Raw genomic sequence first — 25,017 nt, forward strand, 5'->3', positions numbered from 1 at the left:
ATTTGACAACGTTAGAAATAGATTTCTGTATTTACTTCATTTAAAGTCTGCAAATTAATAAAAGCTTGAATTTATAAACGACTAATTTGGCATTCTAAAAGATAAACATGTATACAAGAATCAGACATTGATTCACGTTTAATACAATTTCTTCGATGCCCAATAACAGGGGCGCATATTTCTGTCCGATATTAACCTGAACATATCGAATTAATAAATGTTAGCTAGCTATAAATGCTTAAGAATTTATACTTTAAAAATAACTCTGAGTGGTTTAACTATAAACGATATAAACTTCCTAAAGGAATTATTTATTTTCAGATCGTGTTTACATTTATCGCCGAACGAATCGCTCGAATAATGAGAATTACGCTCAGTTATATGTGATAAGAAAATAATTTGATAAAGATATGTGACTAAACAGTTCCCCAATAAGTCCATCGAAGTTATTTATCTGTTTTTTATGCATAAATATAATTAAATCAAAAATCTAATCGCTTACCTGTTTGTTTACGTTATTGTGTCCATCCCGCGTACGATTTAATTTTACCGTTGCACAGGTAAGTAAGTTATCCCGCTCGATGAATATTCGGTTTTAAGATTTAATTATTCATTTTGAGTACTACATTAATTGATAAAATTATTTTATTTTAGAATTTCGTTTCATTTAACTTTCATTCCTATATTTTGAAAGTATGGGATAGGATAGGATAGGATAGAGCTTATTTGCAGGATAGGATGCAGGATACAGGATATAGGATAGGATAGGATAGTTTTGTCAACTTTCACGATAGCAGCACTGTAGATATTGCTACAATTAACAACTTTGCTTTTATAATGCATTACGAAATCTTAATCGTTTTTATGTAATTTGTAATAGACTTTACGAGTTTCTTGCCCCCTCCCCCCCCCAAAAAAAAGGGGGCCAGCCCCTTTTTCTTGATTTCTTTGAAAAGGTCTTAAAAATACTCTAACAATTTTTGTTCTTACACCCATCTAAAATTGTTGATCATTTTTGAGATACAAATGTATGAATATTTTAGGGGCCAGCCCTCTAGATCCTTAATGGGGACAGAAATTCGTGTTTTGATAAGTGGAATCAATTTAAATTATTAATTCAAACATTTTTTATTCTATGATGCCTAACAAAATAGTTCTACTTCTCTAGTTATTTTGCGTCAAAGTTTAAGTATATTGGCCCCTAAAATTCCCTAATTACGTAATAAATGGGCGTGGTAATAATTTTTTCTAATAGATATTGGTACGATCAACAACTTTGCTTCTATAATACATTACAAAATCTTTATCGTTTTTAAGTTATTTGTAATAGAGTTTACGAGTGTTTTGGCCCCTAAATAAAGGGGCCAGCCCCTTATTTTTGATTTTGTTGGAAAGAACTTTTGATTCTTTACCTCTTTTGTAATATATGTTTTAACAAAATATCAACTGATAAAAAGATATAAATCAAAACGTGTGAAAATTTTGAATGAAAATTCGTACCCAATTTTCGTGCCCAGGCGAGCTCCAAGAAATGGCGCAACAGGCATTAAACAACTACATGCTGCACAACTTCAAACTATCGTCTACCTATCCTGAAAATTTCATATTCATATCTCTTATGGTTTCCGAGTTTATAGCTGCACAAAATGGGTCGTCAAAAATTACAAAATGGCCGACAATTCGGTACCGGAAGTGACTACGAAAAAATTAAGAAAAATGTATTAAGATTAGATCACGCCCTAGCACCTGTGAAAAAATGGTTGAGATCGGTCGAATAGATTCCGAGAAATCGCGTGCACAATATTTGGAAAAAAATAATAATACTAACTAGAGCAAAGCTCGTTGCAAAGCAACGAGTGGGTCTTCCGTTAATGTTGGAAGTAAAGCTGGAAGTTCCTGTAAGAAGCAGAGCTCTTAAACCAATAACAAGAGTACCTTAAATAAAAAGATGAAAAAATCGAATTATTCCTGGTACGACTTAAAAAAAACCGAATAATTTTACGTACGACTTAACAAAAACCTTTCCGATTTCAAGAACGACTTAACAAAAAAAATCCGAATGTGTTACAGTACGACTTAACAATTAATTTTTAGGTACAAGTTAATTTAACCAAGAACTTGATACTAATTTCTTAACCAAAAACGCGGAATCAAATTTTCCGGAAAAATCATTTTTTGAACTCGTATATCTCTGTAATGCATCGTCCGATTTTAAAACGGTTTTCAGTGTTAGATTAAGCTTAATAAGCTCTATAAAACACATATTCATTTTTTATTTGATCAGAAAATTCATTTTTTCGAAAAATTTGATTCCCTTCCGGTTTCGACCAGAAGTGACAGATTTTCATTTCCAGCCTTATTACAGAGGTAAATCGAATAAATCATAACCATTGAAAATTTCAAGCCTCTATCTTAAAGCGTTTTTGAGAAACGCCGCGGACAAAATGACTTTTTGAAAATTCCTGGTACGACTTAACAAAATACGAATGATTTTAAGTACGACTTAACAAAAACATTTCCGATTTCAAGAACGACTTAACAAAAAAATCCGAATGTGTTCAAGTACGACTTAACAATTATTTTTGGTACGAGTTAATTTTACTTTGAACATTACGCTATTTTTTAAACCAAGGAAGCGGAATCAAAATTTCCGGAAAAATCAATTTTTAAACCCCGATATCTCTGTTATGCATTGTCCGATTTTAAAACGGATTTCAGTGTTAGATTCAGCTTAATAAGCTCTACAAAACGCGTATTCGTTTTTGATTTGATCAGAAAATTCATTTTTTCGAAAAATTTGTTTCACTTCCAGTTTCGACCAGAAGTGACAGATTTTCATTTCGAGCCTTATTACAGAGGTAAATCGACCAAATCATAACCATTGAAAATTTCAAGCCTCTATCTTAAAGCGTTTTTGAGAAACGCCGCGGACAAAATGACTTTTTGAATATTTTAAAAATGACGTAACGTAAAAACGGTAGTGACGTTGTCAAGAAAACTTTAAAATCTTTGAGGGATAATAGTTTCACATTATCTCTGAGAATTTCATCAAAATCGGTTGGAAACTTTTTGAGTTATAAAGCCGAGAAGGAGTCAGAAAAAAAAAGAAAAAGTATAATAACTAGAGCAAAGCTCGTTGCAAAGCAACGAGTGGGTCTTCCGTTAATGTCGGAAGTAAAGCTGGAAGTTCCTGTAAGAAGCAGAGCTCTTAAACTAATAACAAGATAACTAAAATAAAAAGATTTTAAAAAATCGAATTATTCCTGGTACGACTTAACAAAATCCGAATGATTTTAAGTACGACTTAACAAAAACCTTTCTGAATTCAAGAACGACTTATCAATAAAAAAATCAGAATGTGATACAGTACGACTTAACAATTATTTTATGTACGAGTTAATTTTACTTTGAACATTACGCTATTTTTTAAACCAAGGACGCGGAATCAAAATTTCCGGAAAAATCAATTTTTAAACCCCGATATCTCTGTAATGTATCGTCCGATTTTAAAACGGTTTTCAGTGTTAGATTCAGCTTAATAAGCTCTACAAAACACATATTCATTTTTGATTTGATCAGAAAATTCATTTTTTCGAAAAATTTGTTTCACTTCCGGTTTCGACCGGAAGTGACAGATTTTTATTTCCAGCCTTATTACAGAGGTAAATAGATTAAATTATAAGCATTGAAAATTTCAAGCCTCTATCTTAAAGCGTTTTTGAGAAACGCTGCGGACAAAATGACTTTTTGAAAATTTTAAAAATGACCTAACGTAAAAACGGAAGTGACGTTGTCAAAAAAAATTCACAAACTTTGAGGTATAATAAATGCACATAATCTCTGAAAGTTTCGTCAAAATCGGTTGTAAACTTTTTGAGTTATAAAGCCGAGAAGGAGTCAGAAAAAAAAATAAAAAGTATAATAATAAAAAGAAACCGAAGAATAACAAGAGGGTCTTCCGTTGAAAACGGAAGACCCTAAAAATCGAATGATTCTTGGTACAACTTAACATGATCCGAATGTTTTTAAGTACGACTTAACCAAAAACCCTTAACCATTTCAAGAATGACTTAACAAAAAAAAACAATGTGTTTAAGTACGACTTAACAAATTTGACTTCATTTTAGGTACAAGTTTACTTTACCTTGAACTAACATCTTTTTTCTTAACCCAGAATGCAAAATTAAAATTTATGTAAAAAATCAATTTTGTTTAAAACATAATTTTGAGCAACCTTTCCTCTTCACTGCTTTTCAAAAGGTTGACCTTTCGTACTGTGTGCTCGTTGCGTCATTAATTGTCAGAAACTTATCGATGTTAAGTTTACTGTACTTCTGTGAATATTTTCTATGTAAAATTGCTATGAACCAGACAACATTGAAATGGTGAACATTTCAAAGGGCCCCGCTATGTTATTTCAGAGAATTCTGCTTTGACCTTGACCTATAACTTGAAATTTTTCCAGCTGGCATAGAACTTTTAATTCAATTTCATTCCCCCTAACATACATGCATTTTTGTTCAATCTGACCAAGATTAAGCATATTTGGAAAATAATCTACTATTTAAAACTAATTTTAAAAAGATCTGCTATGACCTTCACATTGACAGACTTGGTTCAAGGTCACTGCACGCCATTAACCAATAAACTCTGTAAAGGTAAAATATTAGCCAAATAGGGGCTAAAAGGAGAGTATATCTATGCTCTTAAAATATGGATTTTTGTGTGATCTGATATGACCTTGACTCTTCATCTACAAATATCATTCGAGGTCATTGCATATATTTTGAACAAAGGCATCATGTGGGTAAAGTATGAGGCTGAATGGAGCAAAGGGAGAGAAGATATACTCCGGACAAGGATTTTTAAAAATATAATTCTGATATGACCTTCACAGTTTCTTTTCACTGAAAATAGGTTCAAGGTCACTACACACCCTTTCACCCTTTACTCAAAAGCTCTGCTTATGTGAAGTCTGAGCCAAATAGGGGTTAGTAGAAATTATATATGCTCTCGAAAAAGGATTTTTGCATGATCCGATATGATCTTCACCCGTTACCTAGAAATTTCATGCAAGGTCACTGCACATCGTTTAACCATAGAGACACTCTGTGAGTTTTAGCCAGATTGGACCAAAGGGAAAAAAGATATGCCCCAGACAAGGATTTTATATATATAATTCTGCTATGACCTTAACCTTATACCTAAAAACATGGTTCAAGGTCACTGCACATCCTTCAACCAAAGGAACCCTGTGGATGAGGTATGAGCCAGATTGGGCCAAGGGGAGAGAAGCTATGCTCCTGTCAAGCCATCTCGGATGGACAGACCGACAAATTGATCACTAGAAGGCACCCGCATAAACATGCCTTTTTATCTAAAATAGTATCCATGCTATCTGCCCATGGTGAATAGTCATCAAAACCATTCATCAGCAGAATTTGATTTCCCTCCTTTTTAAGGTGGTATGGGACATCTGTCGGTATTAATGTGGATTAAAGTACTATATAATTGAAAACTTACAGGTTCCTAGTAAACCCTCTAACCCACTGTGCTAAGGAGTTAGGTGACCATTTTTGAGAAGAAACTACATGTACTTATATAATTACACTTTATTTTATTGTTTATTTCGATAAACAATACGTCACAACATGGAAGTGTCCCATATCACCTTAAACTCGGAACACCTCTGACCTAATAAGATCGCCGCATTAAATACAAAGTTTGATTTAACTCTAATTTGTTTATCATCAAGAAATTCTGCATCGCTGACAAATAAAGTTTTCTTCTGTATAATGAAATACCAATTAACTGACTATTCGGACAATAGCAAGTTTATTGTCCCATTCAACAGCTACTATTTCCCTTGGCTTTGCCTCATTAAATATTTGCTGTCTTGGGGGACAATAAACTTGCTATTGTCCTCATACCCAGTAAATACTAAATAGGCATATAATATCCCATCCACCTACATTTCATGTTATATAACCTCCTGTTTGTAACCTTCAATTTCACTGTAAAGTCAACATATCTGTCATAGCCGCAAGTTTCACAATTTATTTCTGCTTCTCATGTACTTAAAATTAGGGGCCTTAATATTGCTTACCAATTCCAACAAGAGACATCCCTCTAACTATTGGTAATCATTAAAATTCATTTCATGAATCTACGCAACAATGATAAACCTTCAAGTACAGTCACTCTCAATTTTACAAAAATATTGACGGTACTTTATCCGAAACTGTTCCTTGTATCTTTAACTTAGTACACTAACATTTTTATGAAAAGACGGTTTGTCTTAGAATAAGAAAGCTAATGCAATTCTGAGAAAAAGAATACCACATATTGCCAATTCCATTGAGGTTTAATAAAAATATGGCCATTTAAGTGAACCCACCATTTCCAATTTCCTTTAGTAAACACAGATTTACAGGGTTCTCCACAGTAAAACATCTTTATCTGACCTTTTAGAGGTCAACTTTTGTTCAACCACCTTTAAAAAGAAACCTTATTCAATACAACATATGCCTACATGATATAATAATAAGAAAAAAGCTTCACATCACTTAGAAATACCCTTACATGTATACCCCCCACCCCCCAATCTTTTGATTTTCATAAAAAGTCATGGTTTGAAATGTTTTACCTAATTTTATGAAACATGTGGCAATTTCCTTGAGTCATTTCTCACACATATTTGAAAACAATCATCAATGATTCTAAAATGTGATCTTTATTTGTTTATTCATTGTATGATTTGTACCATTTTAATTAACAAATAGACAGCTGTCCTGCTTGTGATTTCTTGTTTTCATGAAAAAAGTAAGCTAACAATCATATTTAGTGAATATCTAATCTATTCTGATTTCTAGTCTTCTTCTAACCATGCTAAAACAGTAAGTTACAACCTACAAGTTAGGCATCTGCCTTAAATTAGAATTAAATTCAAACACACCCAGGTAGCTGGAGACAGAGTTGATTTCAATGAAAAATGTTCAAATTTGACATGTTTTTCTACTTTTTTATGCATATATACCTTAGAAAGGTAGAAATAGGTTGTTTCTTGTTCATTTCAAAAGTAATTATCATAGCAGATGTTATTTCAAAGTCAAATGTACATTTACATATCCTACATGTAATCTTAATGCAGACAATTAAATAGAGGGGGGGGGGTTTCAATTATGTAAACACATCTAAATATCTTTATGAAATAAAAAATAAAGGAAACATAATTGTATACTTTTATTGAAAAACAAATTTTCACAGCAATTATGAATTTCTTTAAACAGCCTTAATTTTGTTTTCATAATTTCTTATCAAACACAAACCACAACATGGCATGATGCTTTCTTCAAGTTCCATTATTGTTCATGCATTATCGGATTTAATTTGAATTACCAGTAAATAGTCTGTAGAACACAAGGAATATGCATGTGGATAGAGGTGACAGGTTAATCTCAGGAGCTGACCCACAAGAATCAACAGGTACCGGTAAAAGCCATGTGGTAACAAGAGTCTGTTTTGAGCTGAAATAAATAAAAAAAACAATTAGCTGTGTTTACATACATGTACTAGTAAGGCCAGCATTTTTTTATTTTTAGATTTACGAAATATTTTTCAAATTATTTGGGTAGGAGGAGGGAAAAAAAATAAAAATAAAATTGAAAAATTTGTCCGTCGAGAAAAAAAATAAAAATAAAACAATTTTTCAACAATATTTTTTTTATTTTTAAAATAAGAACACATGTCCAGGAGCTGCCATTTTTTAAATATATAAGTAATTTTGGTTGTTGATGATGTTCTTATCATAACATATTTTATCCATGGGCACTGAAAATTTGTGTTAATATATTGTATATGCATGTATAAAAACGAAGGTTTTTTTTTTATATATACAAGTACATATGGTACATATACATTAAAACCAAAAAAATTAAGGGAGTTTTCACTTCTTCCTTGCAGAAAAATAGGAAGAAGTTTGAGAAATCATTTATTTGATCAAGTTAACAATGCTATTCACAAATATTGTTACTGAAAATAAATTGGATTAGAAGCATGTCCATAAATGTCAGTAAAAAATCAAACAAGTTTTTATATTTAAAAAAGACAAACTAATTTTTAAAATTTTATTTATTTATGTAATTATACCTTTAATAAAGGAAATGTTTCGTTATTTTGTTAGCTTAATGACAAATAAAATCATTCTCTTTCCTTCAGTCATAAGACTCCTGTGTTCAGTGTGTTTAGGGTAATTAGTCCAACCCTATGACCCACTTACAACCGTTATGTAGAGGATCTATTTCCAAACTGTTAAATTATGATTATTTTAGAATGTATTTTGCAAAAATGTTTTTTAAATAAGTATCTTATCATTTTCTTGCCAAGGAGATTTTTTATTTTTAATTTACGGAATTGTGATAGAAAAAGACTTCAACTTCTCTATCTTGAGGAAATTCTGGCTAAGTTGCCGATCACAAAACTTAAAAGGGTCGTAAATTGTAGGGTTGGACGAAAGCAAACAGGAGTAGGCCCAATGGTGTTTTTATTTGTGTGACTTCTAGTGCCTGTGACTTGATCGGAAAGAACTTGGTCTTTTTAATCAATGCATGAACAACAATAATTCAGACTACACATAGGCTACGTGATTGCATCAACATTATTTTTATTTTTACCAGAAAGGAAATTTCGGGTCGGAGGAAAAAATAAAATTAATAGCTAGTTTAGGTCCTTTTATTTTTATTTGAACTTTTAAAAAAATAGGGTCGGCGGGTTTGTAAATCGAAATTTCAAAAAATGCTGGCCTAATAGCTGTGTTTACATTAACATATGCATAGTATTTCTGTAAAAAATACACTGACCATGCAGTGTAATAAGTATGACATATCCCAATACATGAAATAACATTTAGGCAGTACAAGATCAAAAATTTGCATATCAAGTCATAATATAATATTAAAAAATTTTCATAGGTATAAACACTTATCATATTGAGAAAGAGAGAGAGTTTGAGAGAGAGAGAGTTTATTACCATACTTGTAGTGCAACAGTCAATATTTCAATTCGTAAATTACAAACGAATATTACCCACCGAACAGCGTCAAAGTACATGTACTGGTATTAGCTTCTGGTATACCATTTTTTATCAATTCTACTGTGTATTTTTTGTTTGCAAATAAATTTAGCGAGGGTTTTTGTTTATTTTCTTATAAATTACATGTTTTAAAAACAATACTACGTGTAATAAGCATAAAACATGTATGAGTAAACTTAATGAAGAATTTTTAATAGATTATTTTTCAAAGAATGTGGTACATTACATGTATGTCAATCTTTATAAAACTAGCGTATATTTCGTGCGCCATAAATTGCAAGTTTTTGCAAATATCATTTACTTGCATGATAGGTATATATGGTCTAACCAAAATTTTCTTCATAAAGCTACAGCTGTATGTACCACATATACATTTTAAAAAAAAATACCCAAATTCCAACAGTTTAAATAAACTCAACTCATTCTCTGATAAGTTCATTGTGTATTGTGCGTGCATATCTTATTTGTCTGCTGCAACAGCAGCCAATCAGCGGTAAGCTGAATCCACAAAAAGAAAGTTTGTGTTTAAGGAGCGGGTAAATTGTTTATGCGACACTGTCAAGAAAACCACACCAAATAATAACAAGAAACATAAATATTCACTTAAATGTATTCTGTTGTAAAGTAAAGATTTTTAACTTATTGCATCTTGCAAAACATGTGATGACCTTAATCATCTGTCATATATCTGATATACATGTATATGTAAAAGATGGGAGAAATAACGACGGAACAAAGTGGGATTCGAACCTGGCCCTCTGAATCTCTAGTCAAGTGCTCTACCAACTGAGCTACATGTATCTGGCACCGGTATTCAAACCAGTCTGACCGTCACATTCCTCCCCCTTAAATGATCTTCACCCTCGAAGATCATCCCTGGCAGGATCGAGTTAACCTGTTAGTTCCAGGGGTTGGTCACAACACCAATATTGTAACAGGATGGGAGAAATAATGAAGGGATTTGAACCTGGGCCCCCTGAATCTCTAGTCAGGTGCTCTACCAACTGAGCTATCTGGCACTGGTATTCAAACCGGTCTGATCGTCACATATATAAAGAATTATTTTAAACAATGTTGTTCAATTAAAAATAACACTCGCAACCTTCAGTTTTTGTCTGTAATTAATCAATATTGGCGTGCGACCAGTTCTCGCCGAGTACCATTTCTCACCAGTGCATTGTTACGTCATTTTATCAACACATAAAATTATATACGAAAATATGATGTAACAGTGCACCAGCGAGAAATGGTCCTCGGCGAGAACTGCTCGCACGCCAGTACTGCCAGTAGTCAGATTAAAAAAAGAGAATAAAAAATTACATTTAAAACATTAACAAGGACAATTTAAGTACACATCATGACTGCTAAACAAGAAAAATTATGTGAACTGGTAGAATGGTAGGCATAGTTCTAACTTGTAACCTACATGTACAAGTACATGTACCGGGTACCCGTTGCTCTGCTATACCTCTTTAATGATACAATGATCGGCATCATAAAGATATTAAAGTAATGTTTTAACTCTGAAGTCTGAAGTATACAATTTTATTTACTTGAAGTTATGTCTACAGGGTATTCATGACTACATTTGGAGTCCTCTGCACAAGAATATATGATATGTTTCTAATTAGACCCTGCTTTGAATTTTGAGTTGAAAATTCACAATCTGTTATTTTTTTAAATAGATAAATTCAGTTACCCTTTCCAGTCCCCCATGAACCTCGAGCGAGTCTAAACACCCATGAAACATGTAAAAATTACACGTTAGTAAACAAACACCCACACCATAACAAAAACATCTAACAGTGTGCACGTACTTACATGTACATCTAATCTATACTATATATACTAAATTTTAACCAGTTAACAAGAAACTTTAAAAGGAGTAAAAGCCTCACCTTCTTCAGTAACATCCACATAAATCACACACTTTAATGTCCATCTTTTCTCCTTTATTACTCGTAGCTTATCAACGGCTGATCGTCGACAGAAGTGTGGCTGTCAGAATTTCCTCGTAAACGATTCACACGAGAAAAATATCCTCCTTAAACAAATATGTAGTATTGTTCCCTGTGCATGTTCATATGTTTCACAGCAAATTGAAAATGCATGTGTACACCGAAAGAATACACAACTTCTCTTCTGCATTACGGCTCTCTCTTTTCTACAATGCCGTTCGTTACTGTTTACATTCGGCGCGCGCGCGCGGGGGTCACAAACAGGGGCGCCCCGACAAATAGTTGCACATAGAACGTTTAAAAATAATGTGTGTTCATTGAATTCATAAATGATATAGATGAAAAAAATGAAATTGAATCACAACAATTTATCTAAGACGCAACACGTAATGCAGTAAATGCCTGGGCCTTAATGTGGCATTTGTTCGCTTGTGTGTCTATGTAGACATATTAACTCGTTCATGTACGATTCTCACATATTTGTTTTATGAAATTTGAAAAAAAAATATAGGACAGAACTTGTTTAATTTGATACCAAATGACATTATTTAATATATCAACAATAACTAAATTAATTTTTTTTCATAAAATGATAACGATTTTTGCTATCAGAAAAATACGTGTATGAGCTGCTGACCCCTAATTATAGGGGCCAGCCCTTTTTTCTTAATTTTAAATGAAAGCTCTCGTTATTCTAAACAACTTTTGTTCTATATGTATTAACAAAATATTTTTAGTTTAAAGGTTATGATACAAAAAGCAACAAAATTTCAGCCCCGAAAAAATCTTAAACTTTGGCGACAAATAGCTAAAAAACTAACAAAGAAATTACCAAAATTTTCATGCCAGCAAAATTATAAAATGTTACCGACAATTTCGCCAAATTTCATGCATCTATCATCTGTAGTTCCCGAGATCAACTCTGGACAAAAGACCCCCCAATTTTCAATTAAAGGGCAATAACTCATAACCGGAAGTGAATTTTAAAAATTTGAAAAAAACGTCTAGAGATATTAATATCATCTACATACCCTGAAAGTTTCATAGCAATCAGACAAAAAATGTTCGAGAAATCTCGTGCACAAAATTTGCGGGAAAAAAAAAAAATAATAATAAGAAACAGTAGAATAACAGAAGGGTTTTCCGTTGAAAAACGGAAAACCCTAATAATAACTAGAGCAAAGCTCGTTGCAAAGCAACGAGTGGGTCTCCCGTTAATGTCGGAAGTAAAGCTGGAAGTTCCTGTAAGAAGCAGAGCTCTTAAACCAATAACAAGAGAAAATAAAATAAAAAGATGAAAAAATCGAATTAATCCTGGTACGACTTAACAAAATCCGAATGATTTTTAGTACGACTTAACAAAAACCTTCTTGATTTTAAGAACAACTTAACAAAAAAATCCGAATGTGTTTAAGTACGACTTAACAATTATTTTTGGTACGAGTTAATTTTACTATTAACATTACGCTATTTTTTAAACCAAGGACGCGGAAACAAAATTTCCGGAAAAATCAATTTTTAAACCCCGATATCTCTGTAATGCATCGTCCGATTTTCAAACGGATTTCAGTTTCGTATTCAGCATGACCAACTCTACAAACCTCGTGTAATCATTTGAAATAAAAACGAAAAATTCGAAAAATCGAAAATTTTAAAACACTTCCGGTTTGGACCGGAAGTGACGGAAACTAAATTCCAGCCTTATGTCCAAATAAAAATGATCAATGCTTCAACACAGAAAATTCCAAGTCTCTATCTTGAAGCGTTTTTGAATAACGCCCTGGACAAAATCACTTTTTTAAAATTTAAAAATTGACGTAACGTAAAAACGGAAGTGACGTTGTAGTTGAAAATTAAAAATCTTTTAGGGACGATGATGCTTCATAATCCCTGAAAGTTTCATGTAAATCCGTTGAAAACTTTTTGAGATATTAAGCTTTAAAAAAGTCAGAAAAATAAAGAAAAAGAATAATAATAATAACTAGAGCAAAGCTCGTTGCAAAGCAACGAGTGGGTCTTCCGTTAATGTCGGAAGTAAAGCTGGAAGTTCATGTAAGAAGCAGAGCTCTTAAACCAATAACAAGAGTAACTAAAATAAAAAGATGAAAAAAATCGAATTATTCCTGGTACGACTTAACAAAATCCGAATGATTTTAAGTACGACTTAACAAAAACCTTACTAATTTCAAGTACGACTTAACAAGTTTTTTTTGTACAAGTTAATTTTACTTTGAACATTACGCTATTTTTTAAATCAAGGACGCGGAATCAAAATTTCTGGAAATATCAATTTTTAAACCCCAATATCTCTAATGCATCGTCCGATTTTAAAACGGCTTTCAGTGTTAGATTAAGCTGAATAAGCTTTACAAAACAGATATTCATTTTTGACTTGATCAAAAAATTCAATTTTTCGAAAAATTTGATTCACTTCCGGTTTTGACCGGAAGTGACAGATTTTCATTTTGAGCCTTATTACAGAGGTAAAACGACAAAATCATAACCATTGAAAATTTCAAGCCTCTATCTTAAAGCGTTTTTAGAAACGCTGCGGACAAAATGACTTTCTAAAATTTTTTGTTTAAATGACGTAACGTAAAAACGGAAAGGTCGTTTTCAAAGAAACTTTAGGATCTTAGAGGCATAATAGTTGCACATAATCTCTCAAAGTTTCATCTCAATCGGTTATAAACTTTTTGAGTTATAAAGCCGAAAAGGAGTCAGATACAAAAGATTTCACCTTTGACCTTCCAAACTGTGCTTGTTGCACCATCAAATGTCAGAAACTTAGCAATGTAAAGTTTATTATATTTCTGTGAATATTTCCTATGTAAAATTACAATGAATAAACATGCTATTCCATCTAACTGTGAAATAGTTTCTATGCTATCTGTCCATAGTGAATAGTCAACGAAAGTATTCACCAGCAGCATACAATTTCCCTTTTTTAAACTCGGAACGCCTCTGGTATAATCCGATCACAGCATTAAATTCAAAGTCCGATAATTCTAATTTGTTTATCATCAAGAAATTCTGCATCGCCAACAAATAAAGTTTTCTTCAGGATAATAATTAAGATATCTATAGCTATTTACTGACAGAAAGACAGACTAAGACTGTTGTGTTGTGTGAGGATGACAGACAGTTTATTGTCCCCCTCAACAGCAACTATTTCACTTGGCTTCGCCCCATGAAATAGTGGCTGTCTTGGAGGACAATAAACTTGCTATCATCCTCATACCCAGTGAATAGGTATATAATGTCCCATCCACATAAATTTCGAGTTATATAACCTCCCATTTGTAACCTGCAATTTCACAGTGTAAAGTCAACACAACAGTCTTAGCCGCAAGTTTCACCATTCAATTCGCATGTACGTATTAAACATTAGGGGTTTTCATATTGCATACCAATTCCAACAAGGGAGATCCCTCTAATGATGATCATTAAAATTCATTTTATGAATCTTAGCAACACTCATAAGCCTTCAATTGTGCAGCATCTCTTAAGGTGGCTCAAAACACCTTGAAATATTTTCTCAAATCAGCAGAAAATTACTTGATTATGATAGATATCATAATTGATAAGAAGTGTTTAAGTCAAATAGGCAAAAAATATGCAAATTTGGATGAACAATTACATTTTCAAAAATTTAATTCAATAAACAGTAACAAAAGCTCCAGGCGGACTAAAACTCAAACGCTTTAGAAACCCAATACTTTAACCATTAAGCTATGACGGTATACAACCCAATCAAACGATATTAAGAGTTCAACAAAACATTTAAATCGCCATCTTGTGAAGTAGTGTCTTAAAAAGTATAAGTCTAGGTGTAGTGATGTACCTTAATTTTACAAAAATATTAACGGGTACTTTATCCGAATGGTCCCTTGCTACCTTTAACTTAGTACATTTTATGAACAGATGTCTTTGTCTTAGAATAAGAAAGCTAATGCAATTCTGAGAAAAAAGTATACCACATATTGACAATTCCATTGAGGTTTAATAAACATATGGCCATTTAAGTGAACCCACCATTTCCAATTTCTTTTACTCAACACAGATTTACAGGGTTCTCCTTAGTAAAACATCTTTACCTGACCTTTTAGAGGTCAATTGTTGTTCAACCACCTTTAATAAGAAACCTTATTCAATACAACATACATCTACATGATATAATCTTGATAAAAGCATCACATAACTTAGAAATGCCCTTACATGTATACCCACCCCCTATCTTTTGATTTTCATAAAAAGTCATGGTTTGAAATCTTTTACCTAATTTTCTGAAACTTGTGGCAATTTCTATGAGTCATTTCTCACACATATTTGAAAACAATCATCAATGATACTAAAATTTGATCTTTTTATGTTTCTTGAATGATTTGTAGCATTTTAATAATTAAATAGACAAGTATTCCTGCATGTGATTTCTTTTTTCCATGAAAAAAAGTAAGTTAACAATCATATTTATTAAATATCTAATCTATTCTGGTTTCTAGTCTCTTTTTAACCATGATAAAACAGTAAGATCAACAAGTTCAACATCTGCCTTATATAAAATTAAATTCAAACACACCCGGGTAGCTGGAGGCGGCGGAGAATTCCATTAAAAATGTTCAAATTTGACATGTTTTTTTCTACTTTTTTTATGCATATATACCTTAAAGGGATGAAAATAGATTGTTTCTTGCTCATTTCAAAAGTAATTATCATTGCTGGTGTTATTCAAAAGTCAAATGTACATTTACATATCCTACATGTAATCTTATGGAGAAAATTGGAAAGAGTTTGGGTGATTTTTCAACTATGTAAACACATCTAAATATCTTTATAAAATAAAAAATGAAGGAAACATAATTGCATACTTTTATTGAAAAACAAATTTTCACAACAATTATATTTCTTTAAACAGCCTTAATTTTGTTTTTCATAATTTCTTATCAAACATGAACAAACCACAATAGGACATGATGCTTTCTTAAAGTTCCATTATTGTTCATGCATTATCCGATTTAATTTGAATTACCGGTAGATAGTCTGTAGAACACAAGGAATATGCATGTGGGTAGAGGTGACAGGTTAACCTCAAGAGCTGAAACCACAAGAATCAACAGGTAAAAGCCATGTGGTAACAAGAGTCTGCTTTAAGCTGAAATAAAAAAAAAATAAATTAGCTGTGTTAACATACATGTACTTGTAATAGCTGTGTTTACATTAACATATACATAATATTTTTGGAAAAAATACACTGACCATGCAGTGTTATAAGTATGACATATCAAATATATGACATTAACATTTAGCCAGTACAAAAACAAAAATGTGCATATCAAGTCATAATATCATAACATTAAAATAATTTCTTGGATATAGACATATCAGATTGAGAGAGAGTGAGAGCAGGAGTGAGCGAGAGAGTTTGTTTTACTTGAAAAGCGACAGCAATATTTCAATTCATAAACTACAAAGGAATATTACCAATCCAAACAGTGTCAAAGTATAAGCTTCTGCTACGTGTATACCATGTTTTGTCAATTCTACTGGGGTTTATTGCGAATAAATTTAGCGAGGGTTTTTTTTTCTTACGAATTACATGTTTTAAAAACAATACTATGTATAATGCGCATAAAAATGAGGGATTAATAATACATGCTCATTTTAAAATTCAATGCACTTTGGATTTCTTTTACAAGATCGAGATATTTTTGTCATAAAATTAAGATGCCCTCTGACAGTTTCATGAGTCTTTGCCATGATTAAAAGAGAGAGAGAGAGAGAGAGAGAGAGAGAGAGAGAGAGAGAGAGAGAGAGAGAGAGAGAGACAGAGAGAGATCTGAGGCACATGCAGTAAAAATTATTTACATACTATGTAGATGTGATATGCATGTAAAGCTTACCTAAAATGAATCAATATGTATAAAAGATAATCTAATCTCTCAAATTACAATGATTCTGTGAAATACTTATATCTTGAGAAGACTGTTTAATAGATATCATGGAACATTGACCTAAATTCTGAGCTTGATATAATATGAAATTTGAGACTTTTCATCTCGCACTCTGTTTTACATGCCTGTTACACAAGCAATAACCATATAGAGAGCGAGACAAAAGGTCTAATTTTAATTAGATTGAATATTTACTTTGTCAAATATATTTATTTAATTAAACACAAGCCTGAGTTTTTTAATTTATAAATTCAGTGAAGGCGATATTGTAAAGATCTGCTATATTTAAATATTTGGGTAAAGTTATCATCATGCATACATGCACTCTAATTACAACATTCTATTCTTGTGTACCTTAGGACTCCCACCGCTTTTAATTTTAAATTCTTCATGCAATTTACTACTGATATCCTTTCTTCACTTGCCTCGGATAGTCTTTTAAACACCATCACCAGTCCCGTAAATTCATGTGGTCCACTTTGTTTACATGTAAAAATGGCGACTCTCGATCTCGATGTAAATTCAACATACTTGATTTCCCGAGGTCGGTAGCGTGTTTCGGAGAAAGTCTGAGGCAAATAAAGAGGCGATATCAGTAGTAAATTGCATGAAGAATTTAATGGTACTAATTGTTTTCACAGAATTTGCGTATAAATAAGGTAAATCAGTCCAAAACTAGCGCACGTTTTTCTGCGCAATAAATATACATGTACAATTTTTTCAATGGGTGGCCCTGTAGCTCTCCGGTTTGTCATTATTTTTTCCCGGAGAGCTACAGTTCTGCAGCTACCGTGAAAATACACTGGACAGATAATATTCCGAGATTCCGCTGACTCTAACGCCCGCTTTTATATTGTGACGTACTTCAAAAGCGGAGGTTAGAGTCAGAGGAATCTCGGATTAGATTGAAAAGACTAAGTGCAAATACTCTGAAAAGAAAAAGTAAATACGACATATCCTGTATTGAAACATACCTTTATAATCTGTCATACGTTAGTTGAGCTGAAATTTCCACTATCGACGTCTTGCAGGCCTTGCTTTTTTTTAAAATGTAGACACACCGCTATCAGCTTTTGTTCGCAGTCAAAACATGGCGAGTTGAAATGGGGAATCGTACGATGATTATTTCGATTAAAACTAATAAGACTAATAAAAACTAACAACGTAATTATCGATCGAAATAACTAAATTGTATCGATAAACACTTTAATTAACTATTAAAAAACAGAGTCCGGTTTTATGACCTGCACGAATTGTTTTCAGCAGGAGTTACTTTCAGTGTGAATTTTACACTATTTTTTAAACCAAGAACACGGAATCAAAATTTCCGGAAAAATCAATATTTAAACCCCGATATCTCTGCAATGCATCATCCGATTTGAAAAAGAATTTCAGTTTTGTATTAAGCTTTGCAAACTCTACAATATGCATATAATTTTGTGTTTTATATATAGTTTAATTATCAGTACGAATTGTTTTCAGTAGAAATTACTTTCAGTGTGAAATATGCACTATTTTTAAAACCAAAAACACGGAATCAAAATTTCCGGAAAGATCAATTTTTAAACCCCGATATCTCTGAAATGCATCATCCGATTTGAAAACGAATTTTAGTTTTGCATTTAGCTTTGCAAACTCTACAACATGCATATAATTTTATTATTCGCTCAAAAAAATGAAAATTCCGAAAAATTAGAATCACTTCCGGTTTCGACCGGAAGTTACAAAATATTTTTTTTTGTAAATTTGCCATAAGTAAATCCGCAGATTTACAATCACAGAGAATTTCAAGTCTTTATAAACAACCGTTTACGAGAAAAGTCCTGGACAAAATCACTTTTTGAAATTTTTAAAAATGACGTAACTAGAAAACGGAAGTGACTTAATGACTGAAAGTTAAAAATCTTCAAGGGACAACTATTTAACATAATCTCTGAAAATTTCTTGCAAATCGGTTGAATAGTTTTTGAGATATAAAGCAAAAAAGAAGTCAGAAGGAAAAACAAGAAGAATAATAATAACTAGACACGATCTCGTTGCGAGCAACGAGGAGGTCTTCCGTCCGATTTTTAGAAGGTGATATGACGTCATCGACTTTAATTTTCGACAAAACATGATCTGGAAATAGGAGCTGAGTACTAATGCTTTCCTGTAATGCTTTTTATAAGTTCTCTTAGGTTGCATTTTTAAATACTTGCATTTCATCCAATTGTGATAGAAAAGATTAAACTTTTTGTACATCTGGCCCCTAAAATCCCTTGTTAGGTAGCGCATGAGAAAATCATTATATCGTTAGGGTATATAAACGTATTACACCCAGCTTTGCTTTTATAACCTATTACAAAACATCACTCAGTAAATGACTATATTGATAAGAGACTTTAGGCCCATCATGATCCCTAATTTTGGAAGACAGTCCTTTTTTCTTGATATCAAATGAAAGGTCGATTAATTTTAAACACATTTTGCTCAACAAATTCATTACCGTTCCCGAGATACATGTGAAAGAAAGTTTTTGGGGCCGATCCCTTATCTCCTTGTAAGGGCCGTTTAACGACATTTTAAAGATTGAATATTGTTTTGTGCATCATTTTGAGCCTCTTTGCTTCTATACTGCATTTTCAAAGACTTTTCCTTTTTTACATATGAGTAATTATTTTTTTTCGGGCATTTGACCTCTGAAAACCTCTAATTATGTACTGCATGGTAAAATCATTACATTGCTTGGATACATAACTGTAAGATAACAAATTTGCTTTTATGATCTTTCACAAAATATCTCTCAGTAAAGACTTTAGAGCTCTCTGGTCCCCTAATTTGAGAGGCAAACCCTCTTTTCTTGATATCGAATGAAAGATTAAATATCAAATGATATATGGGTGATAAAAATTTGGGACGTTAGACCCCTAAAAACCTATTTACTTAACACATGAAAAACTCAATAGATTCCTTAGATATATAGCAGTTGAGATCGACTCAAAATTTGAAATTTTGTTTAACGTGATTTTGAATGACAACAGTTGTGAACGGAATTGGAGATCATTTTGGAGAATAAACAGGTATTTTAAAAAAGTCATGCACAGGATCATGCATATGACTAATAAAGTTTCTTACACATCTAAATCTTAATGTTAAAACTGCTTAGTCCGATTTTCATTCAAAACAAGTATACGCTTTTAAACGATGGTTATGTTAAGTATGTATGCAATATAATATACGTTGCAGTAGTTTTCCCGGTCAATTAAGCCATATTTCAATGAACAATAATGTACATGTTGAAACTTATTGAATCCGGATGTTGTGTATTCCGGCAAGCTGTCCAATCCGGCGACATTATTCAGCCCCTTTACATTTTTCCTAACATTTTTGTTTAAAAGATGTTGTGCAATCCGGATCCTGTCTATTCTGTAAACCGCCGCGATGAAAAAAACGACCCGACTGCTTATAATTAGTGAGAGTTATCTCCCGTAGTCCGGCCACTTATCGATTGATCGGCCTTCTGCGAGATAATTAATGCTCAATTATCGACCAATTTTTCTGTCGTTGCTTTTGATTTAAACAACTGTGAATATAGATGCAAAGTAGCAATTTATTTCAGTTTATACCGTTAAGTCTTGTTATAAATAAATACTCATTTTTTGCCATAATTAGATTATAGTTCACCCCATTTTTTCAGGCCGTGATTCAGGAAACTGTGGGAGTAAGACTGCCGATATCGTTTGTCATCCCCTCATTATACCTCGAAACGTTATAATTTCAAATCAGGCACCAAACAATGAAGAGAAATAGAAATATTCGGCGGATCTAAATGTTAAACTATTCTCATGATAAAATTTTGTATTTATGGCAAACGTATATTCACTATTTTTTTTCTCCTACAAGATATAATCTAATGTTATGACTTGTGTTTTGTATCCATAACTTTTAAACTACTCCTTTTAGCCAAATCTGTCAAATATCATGGTCGTTTCACCCTCTTGTGGCAAACCAAGCTGAAATGTTCAATCGATGCGCTGTTCAAAGAAGGACTCGGCTAGAGAAACTTACTGCATGGGCCGTCTAAAATTATAAATTTTAATGATAAATTTAGAAACTTTCACAATTTGTAAATTTTACAATTTCGCAATGTGTAATTCTTCGCGGTTTGTAAAGCGTAAACTGTCCAAAACCATTTTATATGGTATAAAACAAATGAATATTGAATTCATTCCTTTAATAATTTGCACAAAATAATTTAAATGTTATTCATGCCACCAGTGTTTGAAACTTTAGACCGCTCTTGATAGATATATTTGAGAGAGAAATTTTAAGGGTCTTCTTATCGGGGCCGTGTAACAAAATTTGATCCATTTCCGAGAAAATGCGTGCACAAAAATCGTTAATAAAGGAAAAGAATGCAGGAAACGGAAGCTCTTGACAAGGGGGCGGGAAGTGCTTTAAAATTCCTATTAACATGTATTTAACTTACCTTGTAAAATTATCAACCATAGGCATTGGATAACTGCTATTGCTTAATTGGCAAATTTGATTTGCTTATTGACTCCATAACCTCTACAATTTCACTTTTATAAAATACATATGATCATGTACTCCAATCAGGTGTTGTACTTTACAGAACGTTCTTTACGCGATCGATGAGCGCTTCTTTTGGGAAAGAACAGTCCTAATCAGACAGCAAATACATAATACAGCATACAGACGTTTTATTAAAATATATAAAATTTATGTATTAAATATTCGAGTGTGCCTGAATATGCAAAGCCCATTCGATTTGAAAATTTCCCTTATCTACTAAGAAGTATTTTTAATCATGTGACTGTCCTCTACTCGATCTTAAACTGTCCCAATCCAATCAAAACTTTTACTCACCGAATGTACATAAACTTTTTTAAAACTTGCATATTCTTTCAGAATATAATTTCAATTAAAAAAAATCAAATCAATAAAAGAATAAAATCAGCAATGAATATTCTTTTATATGAATCAGACTACCATTGAAAAAGGTTAAAACAATAGTGTGACTCTTAGTCTTTTACGCCCTAAATATAAAAAAAACTTCAACTTGTTTAAAAATGGTTAGTTTTATCGTGCCCGCACCTACCGCAAGCATGTAACATTGTACCACTTAAGCTGCCTTATCTCGAACGCTTTTTAAATATATTTCAACTTTCAATGTCTACCACTCTCTCTCTCTCTCTCTCTCTCTTAGCTCATAAAAAGATTCTAATATTTTGTTAGCCAACTGAATTATAACAGATTACAGATACTTTAGATGTGTGTGTTGGAATAATCATGTTGTGAATATCGACTATATTTTGTTGAAGTAGGTAATGTAATGCATTAAATTCTTAGCAGCAAAATGTCAGAAATAGACACGGGTGAATGTATTTACATTTCAACTAGTACGACTGTAAAACATTGTTAGCAGGTTTTTATTTTTATTTTACGCACTTTGATTTAAATCAATGATTTGCATCGTTAACCAATATATTGATTGAAAATAAAATTTAACAGAGAATGAATGAACATTCAAATGTGTGATAACGTATACACACGAGAAGCATGTGTCCTAGACTACAGCGAATCGGTTGTCCGATTGTCCACGGGTGTAGGTTTGACATGTTTGCAGGCTGATAACTTAATTTTTTTTCCAACAATAATACTATTTCATGACATAGACAAGATCACAAAGAACGCCTTATTTCAATGACAGCCATACTATTTTTTTTCACATACGTTACCAAAAACAGCATTACTTCGTAGTTAATCGTATAATCGTTTTTCTTTTACTCTTTAATATCGTTAACTTTGGAATTCTTTGTGTTTGCAGCTACATGAATAAACCCATGTGTGCAATACAACAAGGCGCAAATCTTGTGTATTGTATAACGGAAGACCGCTCGCTTGTAAGTCCAGCCGCAACCTTTTTCCTCGGCCGCGGGCAAGGGTTCGGATACGTGTAATTGTTTACATACATGCAGTTCGAAATCCAGCTAAATTTTAAATGCGATTCAAATGGATTGCATAGAAGCAATTCTTTTATCCATAATGTGTTTCCCTATAATAGAATTAAACTGTTTAAACACTTTCCGCATGTAACCTGGTACACTTGCTATGGCAGTAGGTAAAAGTAAAATCTGTTTTTATTTACTACTAAAATCGGAATTTTTGTGTTTGAATCTACATAAATAAACGCATGTGTTCATTACAGCTGGACGCAGATCTTGTGTATTATATAACGGCAGATCGCTCGCTAGTCCAGCCGCGACCTATTTCCTCGGCCGCGGGCAAGGGTGTTCACATACACAGCTCCGAATCCATCTAGATTTTTAAAGCAACTCAAAGGCATTGCAAAGAATTAGTTCTTTTATCCATAATGTGTTTCACTAGAAAAAACTAAAATGTTTAAACACTTTCAGTATGTAAACTGGTACCCTTTATGTCAGTTTTACGCACAAACACCCAGTTTATTTGCCAAAAAAACACAAATGCATGGTAGCAAGTCTGGCATTTTACACTCATATTACGCAATGTACGAACAAAATATTATTGCCACGACATTAATAAGATCATAATGAACAACTTTTGCAGCGACAGCCATATCGAAATCTTAACCACTTTTGAGTTATAAAGCGATATCTTTCAAGAACTCTAGGTCCCTGACTGGAGGGACCAGCTCCTTTTTCTTGATGTCAAATTAAAGACCTTTTAAACATTAATCTTTTCTGTTTTACATGTGTTAACAAATTATTTCCGGGAAAAAAGATAAACTAAGAAAACCATGCAAAATCACAACGCTTTTTTATCTCATTTTTTGAGCGCTACCGAGCTCCGGCGCTTTTTGCGCTGAAAAATTATAAATGCCCTATTACATATCTACAATCTTTTATCTATCATTCCTGAAATTTTCAACTCAATATCATTTTAAGTTTATGAGAACCTTCGTGGACAAGTTGACCCTCTAAAAATCGTTAAATCTTTAATATCTCATAAACGGAAGTTACGTCATTATTAAAAAAAATTTGCAATAAGGTTCAGAGCAATATCTATCAGATCGGAAAGTTTCATGTAAATCGGCCGAGTAGTTTGTGAGAAATCGCGTACACAAAATACGTAAGAAAAAAAATAATAGGGAAAAAGAAACCGAACGAAAACAATAAGGTCTTCCGTTGGAAAACGGAAGACCTTAATAAAAAAAAACAATAGAATAACAAGAGGGTCTTCCGTTGAAAACGGAAGACCCTAACTAGATTCGATCTCGTTGCGAGCAACGAGTGGGTCTCCCGTCCGATTTTTGAATAGATTAGATCAAACTTATCAATTCAAAGATAAAAACGTACATTTAAGCGATAAATAGTATAAAAAAAAATTGCGGCACTCGAGGCTTGAACCCGGGTCGCCTTGGCCATGTCCACGACTATATCGACTGAGCTACTCGGACTCTCGCTTCAGAACTTTGACGCTTATTTCATCCAATCAATTCGAGAAAGATGTCATTGGACGCAGAATTCAAAGCGCAACTTAGATATTATGTATTGAAATTAGTCTGATGTCATTTAAACACGATTTAATTAAATCTGAAATTTTCAAAAAAATTAAAAATCATCCAATCAATTCGACAAAGATGTCATTAGACGTAGAATTGTAAGCGCAACTTAGATATCATGTTTGAAAATTATTCTGATGTCATTTAAACACAATTTAATTAAATTTTAATTTAAAAAAAAAAATTTAAATTCATCCCATCAATTCGAGAAAGATGTCTTTAGACGCAGAATTTAAAGCGCAACCTTAATATTATGTTTAAGAGTTAGTCTGATGTCATTTAAACACGATTTAATTCAATTTAAAATTTTCAAAAAATTTAAAAATCATCCAATCAGTTCGACAAAGATGTCATTTGACGCAGAATTGTAAGTGCAACTTAGACACCATGTTTAAAAATTATTCTGATGTCATTTAAACACGATTCAATTAAATTTAATTTCTTTTAAAAATTTTAAAATCATTCAATCAT

At 32.4% G+C, this 25,017-nt stretch overlaps 2 long non-coding RNA genes across 2 annotated transcripts; both read right to left on the minus strand.

Moving 5' to 3' along the window:
* Window positions 1–7,225: 7,225 nt before the first annotated feature.
* Window positions 7,226–11,448, minus strand: LOC128171344 (uncharacterized). Its single transcript, XR_008242066.1, has 2 exons — window positions 10,990–11,448; window positions 7,226–7,526 (listed from the first exon to the last, which is right to left on the minus strand). It is a non-coding gene; the product is annotated as an uncharacterized LOC128171344 (long non-coding RNA).
* A 4,456-nt stretch (window positions 11,449–15,904) lies between these two features.
* On the minus strand, window positions 15,905–18,072 carry LOC128171342 (uncharacterized). Its single transcript, XR_008242064.1, has 2 exons — window positions 17,975–18,072; window positions 15,905–16,201 (listed from the first exon to the last, which is right to left on the minus strand). It is a non-coding gene; the product is annotated as an uncharacterized LOC128171342 (long non-coding RNA).
* Between the last annotated feature and the right edge of the window lie 6,945 nt (window positions 18,073–25,017).

Source organism: Crassostrea angulata, chromosome 2, assembly GCF_025612915.1.
Source record: "Crassostrea angulata isolate pt1a10 chromosome 2, ASM2561291v2, whole genome shotgun sequence".
Lineage (NCBI taxonomy): Eukaryota > Metazoa > Mollusca > Bivalvia > Ostreida > Ostreidae > Magallana > Magallana angulata.